The 12,318-nt window shown below is 42.6% G+C and overlaps 1 long non-coding RNA gene across 1 annotated transcript; it reads left to right on the forward strand.

Moving 5' to 3' along the window:
* Positions 1 to 7,484: 7,484 nt before the first annotated feature.
* LOC137388832 (uncharacterized) lies at positions 7,485 to 12,088 on the forward strand. The gene is made up of 3 exons (XR_010978034.1): positions 7,485 to 7,621; positions 8,753 to 8,873; positions 11,984 to 12,088. It is a non-coding gene; the product is annotated as an uncharacterized lncRNA (long non-coding RNA).
* The last annotated feature ends 230 nt before the right edge of the window (positions 12,089 to 12,318 follow it).

Consider the following 12,318-nt stretch of genomic DNA (forward strand, 5'->3'; position numbering starts at 1 on the left):
TCTTCCTCGGCCTGGTGCCCGACCCATAGTAATGACAGTGGAGGAGGAGACCACCCCTGCTACAGTCGCCCCCGTCCACTCGGATCCCCCATCAGCCACCCTGAATGACGTCCTGATGGCTATAAAAGGATTAGCAGATGGACTAAGAGAAGGAAATCTGTTGGGACAACGGGGAGCGGAGAAAAGGGGACCAAACTGTTGGGGTTGCGGCCAGACAGGGCACACACAACGCCGGTGCCCTCAAGTCACCCAAGGACAACCACCTCAAGCCACGAGGTCGGGAAACGGTTCCCATCCACAGCAGTAGGGGGAAGCGCTGACTGTGGATCTACCATACCAATGCAAGGCCAGTGGCAACGGCCACGACAGACTAGGCGACACAGGCTCCCCCCCTGCTCGCCACCAGTCCCCTTGCATAACCAGTATCAACCCTTACCTGAGTGTGCAGGTCTCCCACCCTCAGAAGCCAAGGACGAAACGTACGTCTGGCCAAAGCCGTCTCGGCCTTCCCGAAAAGGCCCCCAGAGAATGAGCAAAGCCAGACGAACTCATGGAGATGAATTGTGGAAGCCACATAATAGCAGCTATTTCTTGCCAGGTCGCATCGGAGGTCAGCCCGTCCAGTTTCTCGTGGACACCGGATGCACCTCTAATCTGTTGGGACGACATGTCTTTGAGCGCTTACCCAAGGATGTCAAGAGCCAATTAGAGGTTCGAGAAGATTATGGGCGGATGGCAGATGGTACCCGGCTACAATTTCACGGACTCATCACTCTCCCAGTCAGAGTCAGGAGTGTCCAAGTCACTGTATCTCTAGTGGTGTGTGCCCTGAAGGAAGATGCCATCCTGGGCATGCCCTTCTTGGTCGACCACCACTGTGAGATGAACTTTCAGCAACCCACGTTGGTGTTAAATGGGCAGAAATTGACTTGTACTGACAGAGAGGGTCGACCCCTGACAAGTGGAGTCCAAATAATGCGAGCCACAACGCTTCCCCCTCGAACCGAGGTCCTGGTTGCCGGGCGTCTCACGTCCTCATCCTATCAACCAGTCGGGTTAATCGAGGGAGTAAGAAACGGTTATATGGTGGCCGCCAGCCTACATCAACCCGGTAAAAAGGAGAGAGTGGCCATCCGCTGCATGAATCCTACCGACCATCCAGTCAGCGTGACGGCAGGGACGATTGTGGGACAATACACTGGAGTCGGGCTAGACGAAATAGGGGTCCCCTGGACAGCGAAAGAAGAGGCCGAGATTTCTAAGGAACCTCCCCCTTCTGCTTCCAACGTACCCCCCCACATGCTGGACTTGCTCCAACAGGCGGCGCCACATTGCTCGTCCCCTACCGAACGCCGAAGGATGGAAGACCTTTTGGTCCGTTATGCGGATGTGTTCAGCCAAGGAAGCGAAGACGTGGGGCGTACCACTCTGGTACAGCACGAAATCCCCCTTCTTCCAGAGGCGCAACCCATCCGTCAACACCCATATCGAGTAGGACATGAGAAAGAAGCCGAAATCGAGCGACAGGTTTCGGCCCTGGAGAAACAAGGCATGATTGAGCCCGCTCACGGGGCCTGGAGCTCTCCGGTGGTCTTGGTGAGGAAGAAGGACGGGGCGTGGCGATTGTGTGTGGACTATAGAAAACTCAATAGTGTCATTTGCCAGGATGCCTACCCCCTCCCCCGGATTGACGAGAGTTTAGACGCCTTGTCCGGCAGCGAGTTTTTCAGTACCTTGGATATGATGAGCGGATATTGGCAGGTACCTCTCTCTGCCGAGGCCCAGGAACGGTCAGCGTTCGCCACACGCAGTGGGTTATGGAGATGGAAGGTGCTCCCCTTTGGGCTAACCTCCGCCCCGGCTACCTTCCAGCGGCTGATGGAACGCGTCCTCCAAGGGCTACACTGGAAAACTTTGCTGTTGTACCTGGACGACATCATTGTCATGTCGGCGGACTTCTCTAGTCACGTGACTAGGCTGGCAGAGGTGTTGGAGCGATTGAGGCAAGCCGGGTTAAAACTAAAGCCCTCTAAATGCAGTCTGTTCCAGACCCAAGTTAAGTACCTGGGCCACATAGTCAGCGACACTGGAATGGCTACCGACCCTGAGAAGATTCAGGCCATCAGTGGATGGGCAGCACCACAGGATGTGACGCAGTTAAGGTTGTACTTGGGTACCACTGGGTACTATCACCGATACGTACCTGACTACGCCTCGATCGCCAAACCCCTCACCTTGTTGACAAGCGAGGGGGTCCCCTGGAAGTGGGAGGGAGAGGAACAGGAAGCTTTCCTTAAGCTCAAGTGGTCACTGACGCACGCTCCAGTACTGGCATATCCTGATCCCTCTTTACCCTACGTGCTCGATACCGATGCTAGTAACGTAGGGACCGGGGCTGTGTTATCCCAGGTCCAGCAAGGCAAAGAGCGACCTACAGCCTACTATAGCAAAGACCCTCTCCCCCGCCGAACGCAACTACTGCGTGACTAGAAGAGAGTTGCTGGCAGTCGTACTAGCTGTCCGACATTTCCGGCCCTACCTATATGGCAGAGAATTTACTATCCGGACAGATCATGCCTTCTTGGTTTGGTTGCACCGGAGGAAGGAACCCTCTTGCCAGGAGGCCCGGTGGCTGGAGAGCCTAGCCGAGCACAAATATCGAATTATCCATCGAAAAGGCGTTAAGCACGGTAACGCCGATGGATTGAGTCGACGACAGTGCATCGACTGCCGGCAGTGTGCTGCCATTGAGAAGCGGGACCGGGGGCCAACTAGGTCACAAGTGTGTGACTCTCTAGTAACCCCAGGGACAAATTGTGAAACTACTGTACCAGTGGACCAAGTTCCAGTACAGCCACCAAGAGGTACAGGAGGACCCAGTCCCAGTGCCCGCCAGTTGGATGAAGACGAATGGCCTCGACTACCCAGCAGCGGACATACACCAGGGTCCGGCCTCTCGACTCCCACACCAGCCAGCCCAGTTCCAGTACGGCTGCCATGCGGTGCGGGGTCACCGGGAGTGTTGGACGACCCTCTCAGAAAGCTTCAAAACCCTCGGTTACGGGCCGTCAAGATGGCAGGTGAACCAGGACCCGTTGAAGAAACTGATGAAATCACGGTCCCAAAGGTCCCGGAACTGTTGGCAGTGGTGCAAACTTTGCTAGATGAAGTACGGGCATTGCAACAGAGACCCGCTACCGACCTAGGGGTAATTTACCAGGCCGTCAGGAACCGGAAAAGAATAGAAGAGGTCGTGCTACAAGTAGGCAGCCCCGAGTTGCAGCGATTGGCCCAGATGTTCCACCAGCTCCAGCTTGACGAATCAGGTGTATTGACCCTTCATCTCACTCAGAATGGGTGAGAAAGGGTGGTGGTGGTATGCCCCCAAACGCTGAGACAGGAGATCCTGTGGAAAGCCCACGAACAAACGCACTGCGGTGTGGAGAGGACCTTGAAACGCGTCCAACTGGATTGGTACTGGCCGGGCATGGCTGGAGATATCCGGAGGGCAGTTCTCTCTTGTGAAGTTTGCCAGCGGGCCAAGACGGGGAAGGGCCAGACCTCCGGGAACCGACAACGGCTGTACGCCGGGAGGCCATGGCAACGTCTAGCCGTAGACTTGGCGGGACCCCTACCTCAGACCCCTCGAGGGAATAGCTGGGTGTTGGTGCTCACTGACCATTTCACTCGGTGGTCAGATGCCTTAGCTATCCCCGACGCTACAGCCCCAACGGTAGCTCAGGTCTTGGACGAGAGAGTCTTCAGTTACTTCGGTCTGCCAGAAATTATCCACACCGACCAGGGGAGCCAACTCGAGTCCGCTTTGTTTCAAGAGTTGTGTGACTTATGGGGAGTCGACAAATCTAGGACCACTCCGTACCACCCCGAAGGGAATGGTGTGGTTGAAAGAAACAATCGAGTACTGGGTGACTCCCTACGAGCCCTTTTACTGGGCAGAGGACAAGAGGACTGGGATCAGTTATTGCCGCAAATCATGCGGACGCTGCGAGGCTTACCGCACTCCGCCACCAAGGAAACACCAAATTACTTGATGTTGGGTCGAGAGCTTCGTCTTCCTGACCAGTTGCTATATGGAAACAGGTTGGAATCATTTACGAGCATACACGAGTATGTCCAGACTGTTAAAAACCGGTTGATGCAAGCCCATACTCTCCTCCGAGATAGACAGAAGGAAATTGTATCAACCGATGTGAGAGAGCCTCCGCTATTCAATGAGGGTGACCTCGTATGGTTGCTAAGCAAGCGGCGAAGAAAAGGGGAAAATCCGAAATTAGCGGCCAAGTATGTGGGGCCCTATCGCGTACTAAGGAGTCACGAAAATCATACTTATGAAATAGAAAGATATGGTCAGCGATCCACTCAAGCTGAAGGAAGGTTAAGGCTCTGTCGCCCTAGCCCGGTGCAACAAGGACGAGCCCCAGCTGAAGTCGAACCTGCCCGACGTCCCAACATGAGAGGTCACCCCCGGAGACGAGTACCACGAGAGAACGATAATCCAGATGCCGTTATCTCAGAATCACTCCTGCCTAGTCGACTAATGGATGTACCAATACCACAATCGCCGGGAAGATTGGAATCACTTCGGTTTCCCGGCGAAGATTCCTTGGTCTCTCCAGGGGAACGCAACCCTAACTCGAGGGCTGGCCCCAACCCTGGCTGCGGATTGACGGCCGATGAAGCAAGAACCACAGGAAACGTAGGAGCTCAGGCTAGTACCGCCCGGGCTGGAAACACCCCGCGGCCCCAACGAATCAGAAAGCCCCCTGCGTATTTAGCCGACTATGATACCAGCGCTGTCCAATTAGGAGAAGCCGCAAGAGGTCAAGGTCAGAGGGCGGCCATCTTGGAAACCAGAGAGAGCGCGCTCATTGCTTGCTGTCAACTCGAAGCATACACATCTGTACCTCCTCTAACTATGGAAGTGACGAAGGAAACAATAAAGAAGGCTTCTCCAATTATCGGAGCCTTGCCTCTACTACCAGAACTAATAATTCCACTGGAACTCCACCCGGCTCCCAACGAAACGCTGGACGATATGGAGTCCAACTCCCTGAAGGAAGATTTCTCCCCAAACTCTCGCCTGCCGACCAAGTGGGTCTCTGAAGAAACGGCCAGAAAGATACTGAGATTATGCCGGGAAGACGTTATCAACTGCCCGTTGTGTCAACAACTATTGTCCACCCCCCGACGGCGCCGGATTCATATCGCGCAGCATTTTACTAGATTCTTTTGTAAATGTGGGCGGAATTCGACTTCAAGGGACTCCATCGCGAAACATCAATCCAGAATAAGGGATGTGGAGATACGAAAAGCCCACGGTGGAACGGGCATCCAGATTTATGAGGTCGACCGCGCCAGTTACCCCGCGTGGAGCCAGAAAGTCCGGTTGATTAACCCCCCGGCCTTCGAGAAACCTACGCCCTATGGGCCGGTTAAGGCGAAGCCGCCTGTGAGAAGAGGGCCCCAAGCGCCCTTTCCCTCTCCCCCGAAGAAAAAGCGGATAGGCCAGCGGTGTAGTCCGCTCAAAGTGGAAAGACCCATACCAGCTCCCAGGAAAGCATTAACGACGGTCGGAAGCGTCCAGAGCCGACTGGGAGACATTCGACCTCGAGTCACGGTGGACGTCCTTCGGGAAGAGGCCTCTAACCTCAGACGGACGGCCCGTCGTCTAGAAGAATTGGCAAACCGGATGTCGACCCAATAAAAGATGCGACCGAGTCCCGTGAAAGACATTGTTTATTCCTATTTTTCTTGGTATGCTTCAGTTAGTTTGTGTTTTCTTATATTATTTTATTCTTCTTTTGTTTTGGTTTGTTTTTTTTTATATAGCCGATGGTCGTCTATAGGGGCGGCGTGTGTGATGGAAACGTTATGTTGCCATCCCTTTTCTTTGTATCATTTGGAGTTGTGCTCCCTTTTTCCTTTGTGTAACCACGCCCCTAAAGGAGGCTGGTCTTTGCTTCCTTATTTGCATAATCGAATGTATTTAAGGCAGAGCCTCGGCTCTTTTATGTTGTTCAAATATATGCATTGCATTGGGAACCATACTCTTTCTGTTACCTTGCGCGATATCAGAACCACACCAAGCACATAACTAACTCCAAAGACCTAGTCTATGGACTGTGCTGTGGGAGTAAATTCACAGAAACACTGTCGACCCCGTCGACCTCCGGTCGACCTTGTCGACCTAGTATAGAACCACTCAGGGAGCAATCCCTTGTGTAAGGCGGTTGATGTTGACCGGTGGAGTAAGCCGACCTAGTCGCCTCCGCGTGTTGGTCACGGGCAACCTGTACACAGCCCCTGTGAAGGGTGAATGCAGACCGGTAGAGTAAGCCGACCTAGTCGCCTCTACGTGTTGGTCGCGGGATCCAATACGATATAAGAAAAATAAAATATTGGGATATACTATAATCTAACACAAAGATGACTAATGTAATAAAATTTAATATATTATGCCGTATTAATACATAGTATGTAGTATCAGATAGTATATTATAGTATTATAGAATACGCTGTTTCATAATGTAATAAAATAAATTAAAATACCGTATAGTATAGTATAACTTACTCACAGCATAACAAAAAATGAAACAAAATATAAATACAAAATAATATAATATGACATATGAAATTAATTAGTAATTTCACAAAATATATGATAATAAAGCATAGTAAAGCCTGATCTAGCACGTTTTACAAAATTATGTTGCTGTAAAACAGTGTAATTCAATAAGAAATACCATAATACATTACATAATAACATAACATTTATAGCATAGTATAGCCTATTGGAATATAGCATAATCTATTCTACTTCAGCATATACTAATAGTAAAAAGCAATACAAAACAATAAAATATAAACATAAAATATTATCAAATAACATAACAAATAATAATACAATATACTGTAACATAATATGAAAAACTATGATGCAATATAATCATATAATATTTATAATTATAGTATCATTATTTATGTTATAATATGGTATATATATTATACAACATATATTAGTATATTTCATAATATATTATTATATACTATACTATCTTATAATATAATTATAATATATATTTTATACACAAATTGTGAGGAAAAACTCAGTTTTACCTAAAAAATCTAAATGTTTGAGGTTTGCTATATTGCCGAGCAACAAAATTATGAAACGCAACATAGTTACTTGTAGTGAGTTTCCAGCTTCCCATACCTAGGATGTATTTAATCATATAGCTAAAAAAAAGTTCTAAAGCCTTCTTTTTCTCTATAGTAAAATAATTTTTAACTTTCATCATGGCTAAGAGTCTTTAAGCTTCTTAGGCTTAGAGACTTGTAAGCTCTAAACATAGAACTAAATTCAGCCAAGCTAAATTAATTTAATATTGCAAATAAAACGTTGCTTAGTTTTGCTTTTATTAGCCTGAAGAAGAAGAGACGGTGAAGATAGCAAGAATAATAGTGGCAGAGGCTAACCTTGCTTATGGAAATGAACCTTATACTCTTCAACCTGGAGGCTGTGGACAAGAGGGAGACTTTATCCACTTCACCCCAGAGTATCTTACTAAAAAATCAAATAACGACAAAACATACAAGCCAGGTAACTGAATGAACATTTAATATGAAACAAAACCTGCACATTTTACTATGAGTGCACATAAAAAATGTTCACTTTTTTAATAAAAGCCAGTTAGGTTGAAAAAAACTAGAAAATAGTTATAATTATATCATCAAACAATGGCTACTCCAAAATAAACTTAAACAGTTTTATACCAAAACGGAGCTCAATTTAGTATGTAAAAAGGTTGTGTCTGTCAAAAGAATCTTGCATACGAGTGTTGATACAAATAAATTTCACAAGCTTTTGTCTAACTTATGATATATGTGTCGATAAAAATATTTTTCTAGATTACATTTGTGGAATTGAATTTGCATATCTATGTATTTCACCTGTTCACCCTGTTTACTATATATCACTTTAGGCTGTATTCAATATACAAAGTACATGCATAATAGATAGTATATTTTTTGGTTTTCGGTTCAAAACCCATATAATACTGCCAAAATTGGTTGTATCAATCATATGCCAACAAAAAAATTTTTTTACTCAATTTTTAATATTGGTTAATCACCAGCTATGCTGAGGTCAACCAACAAAAAAATAAAAACACAATTAAAATTTTGAGTCTTCATCTATCAATCAGATAGAGTACATCAGACTGATACTTTACTAGTTTTAAGGAAATTATATTTCATTATAACATAAATATATTTTGTTATATTATGTCACACTACGTTGGTGGTTTTAGGGACGAATCCCAAAAGGGGAAACAAGAAAGTTTTTTATATTAGTTAGACTAATAGAAAAAGGTTAGTATTTGACAAGAAGAGAATTTTTAATTACACATGTATGGCCTAAGGGATCTTATTCAAATGGTGCTGTTGGTTTTCACAGAGGTTTCTTTAAAATGCATGATAGGAGACACGAGCTAAACTCTTCTTTAACCAGCACCCATTAAATCTTTTTACTGATTTTTGAATGACCACAAAAATGGTTGCACAGATGTTAGCTACAAAGACTTTTTTTGTAGTTTAACCAAGCCATGCTAATAAAGATAATGCAAGTCTGAAAAATTGGCATTTAGGTGTAGCGACTTTTTCAAGCTGTTAAGCTCTACCTACCATTCACAATTTTGTTTGCAGGACTAAAGTTATATTTTCTCTTTTGTAGCTAAGAAGGTGGTCAAAGAGTTTGCCAAGCTGAAATGGGGTTTGTTTGATGAAAACATTCCCATAAATGACGCAGAGACACCGCGGTTCTATTTTAAAGACAACACACTACAAGCAGGAGGGTAGGATTGTCAAAGTTTTTATTACTAACATGCTCGGTAGTCTCGGTAGTCTTGTGCGCAGTAAAATATTGTAATGGGTGATCAGTATGTCCACAAAACTCTTTTTCTCTCAAATGAATTTCTTTACCAGGCCATTACGCTTTCCGTAAAAAATAATATTCGATAGGAGCAGTTATCAGAAATGAGAAGATAGATAAGTCCTCATATCTTATGAACCTCATGGCCTATGAAAAATATTTTGATAATAAATCATTAAACATAAACTTTTACATCAGTTGATGCCATGAAAATTACCATAAATGCGGTACTGAATAGGAGTGAACACTTTTTAGGCCATTTATGAAGAGACTGTGAGCGTGTCCAAGTCGGACGATTTGTCAATATTATTACGATTTATTGCATTATTACTACTGACAGAATATGAATAGCAACTCTCGGTAGTACTATTGATCACTACTGAAAATCATCCAGTCCATTATAGATGTTAAATTATTAAAAATTCGAAGCTGTAATGCATCTGGAACGACCAGTCATTGAAAGCAATCATCTGCGATAAAAAAAGTTTTTCAAAGTGAAACACTTCTGGATTGGTTTTCAACATATTTTTATTAGCTCAATGCCTGCAAATGATTGTTTATTTTTATTCAGGTACAGATACAATAGTATAATTAATTAACTATTCCTTAATCAAAAAATGATTTGTATGAAGCCTATTAAAACCACATCATGCTGCTTTTTGCAGAAATGAGGTGTCCCGTATTACACGGCGCAACAAACATGAGTTACTGTTTGAAGCTGTGAGGCAACCGAATGGCGTTGCTGTGGCGTGATTTGTCTATGAATCGAATGCCAAAGTTTTATCCTGTCTGACGGAATCTTTCTACTTAACACTCTTATAGTGGCTTCAGACAGACAGACAAACGAACACCGCTCCTATTATAATCTAGTCAAGATGAATGCCCGTTGTTGACGTTGTAATAAAAAAATATTTTACAGAAAATTTATTTTTACATGTATTCAACATATAACATCAGTTACCATCCTAACATTCAAATTTCATATCATGAGAATTTTTTTTGTGCAGTTCAAATAAATTAGGAAAAAAAATAAAACAACTGTAAATGTTTTCAAACTTTTTTAAACAACTTTAGCTTTTAATTTATTTCATATCATGAATAAGGCACTTTGCCCGATTGATAACAATAAAACAACTGTAATGGTGTTTCAATGTAAAGGTGTTAATAATTAGCAAGGCTAATTAAACTCTGTTTTGCTGCGATTACAATGAAAACCTATTTAGTATACAATTGTATGATTTTAACGCATTTCAGTGTTGGCATCGTAAGACAAACATGTTCTATAGAGAGGTATAAAAACCCACAGTAATTGTCTATTGTAAACACCCCTTAGTAAAAATAATCAAAATTTCATGTACACATTAACAATTAGTAACAAAATAATATTTTAATCTTAATAACTATGTTTACCTGCAGTAACTTTAGTGTATTTAGTTGTTATGATCTGCAAGAAAATGTAACATTGCAACGTACTATGGGCAGTATGTTACCGTAAAAAATTCTCAACTTTGAGACAGACATATAACACAAACATTAAATTTGACTTAAATGAATTTAGCTCATTAAACACTTACTTAAAGCCAAGTAGTCGTATGTGTTTTACTAAACGATTCTTCAACTTTGTCCTAGGCTAACATTTAATCATCTGTTTTCAGTTTTTTTTACTAAAACTTATAATGAGCCAGCATCATCTCTCTTTCAATCTTTGTGGAAAAGATTTTGGCTAATACCATATCGAAAGTTGTTTCATTTTGTCATAATCGGTACACCAGCCGCAGCATTTTAATTTTGAGAGAATTTCTTGTTGACATCATATGGCAGAAAAATTCAAAAAAGTTCATCCTCATATAGCAAAGACAAAAGATGTCATGTCCAATACTATAAAGCAAAAAAATCTTATAACAGGGCCATCATAACTCGAGGATGCATCGTTTTAATTAATAACTTGCCATGTCCAATCGCAAAAAAGGCATACAGTATATGGTAAAAACAATTGGTGTGATAAGAATGGCTTAGCCTTCTGATTATGCGAGCTTGTTAGTAGGCTTGTGATTTTGGTGAGTTCAAATCCGGTACGAAGGTGATTTTTCACTGCTAAAACTTTATTACTATGGCAGACAGACAACAGGCAAACAAAAAACATTGAGATTTATATATATAAGCTTAACACTGACTTTTTGGTAGAAGCAAGTAATTTTTTCAATATTACGCATGCGTTGTCAATCGGCCTAAAGTTTCATAGCTTTATTTGGGCTTTGGGCATTAGTAACAAACACAGTTTTTGAAAACATTAAAATGCAGCTGTTACCAGAACATATGAGCTTTTTTATAACTTAATGTCATTCAAGTAATTTCTTATAAATATTTTTTAGTTTGTGCTAGTGCGTATTAATCAAAATTTTTTCCAACTATCCTAGCTTTTTTACTAAGTCTTTTATTTTTTCAATATATTTTAGTTCTTTGGAGCCAGAGTTGTTTAGATATAAGACTTTAGCAGCTAGGCATCACTTTAAACCAATTGCATATGAGCCAAAACATCTAGATAACTTTAACCAAAAATGTGGAAATGCATAATGTTCCTGGCGACTAACAGAAGCACACAATGTCAAGGCTAGATTTATTAATTTTTACGATAATAAGAGACATGTCCATTTTTTTAATCCTTTGTGTGAAGCTACTCTCAGAGTGTTAGGAAGAAATATTGTGCCACGCCAACATTACACCCAGATATTCGGGTTCCTTGACAAGCACTCTACCACTGCATCTCACAACTACATTTCTCTATTTAAGAATAATTGTAAACCTAGTTTTTACACCTGAAAATCTCTCTTGGTGCATGACACTGCTACATACTAGCATATATAACCTAAATGCTCGTGCCCAAAAGACTTTCATAAGTTTTTTACAAATTAGGCCTCATAATATCTGGTGCTAATGTTTGAGCAAAGCTGGTAAGACTTTGCAAGGTTCTTTTTTGAAATGCCATAAAAAAAACTTTTACTTGGATGCAGTGTATATAAACTTTGATTTTAGGTGCGTCGAGAAGGTTTCCTTTAGGTTTAAAAACTTTTCTCAGTGTGTCCTTAGCAACAGCCCTTCTCCTTATCCTTGTGATTTTATACTGAATGAGGTTTCAGGCTCAGCATCACTATTATCTTACGATTATGCAGAATCGGTAAGAAAAATATGTATTACCATCTCGGATTGCCTTTGTATTGTAAGCTATTACTTATAAATTGTTTATTGTATATATATGCATTACTTACTTCATATTTAAAACTGAATTTCATCATCTAAAATTCTTGTCACTGAAATATATGCTTTCTTTTAAAAAAGCTATATTAATTTATTCAGATTATGTTTCAGAT

The sequence above is a fragment of the Watersipora subatra genome, chromosome 2, assembly GCF_963576615.1.
Source record: "Watersipora subatra chromosome 2, tzWatSuba1.1, whole genome shotgun sequence".
Classification (NCBI taxonomy): Eukaryota; Metazoa; Bryozoa; class Gymnolaemata; order Cheilostomatida; family Watersiporidae; genus Watersipora; species Watersipora subatra.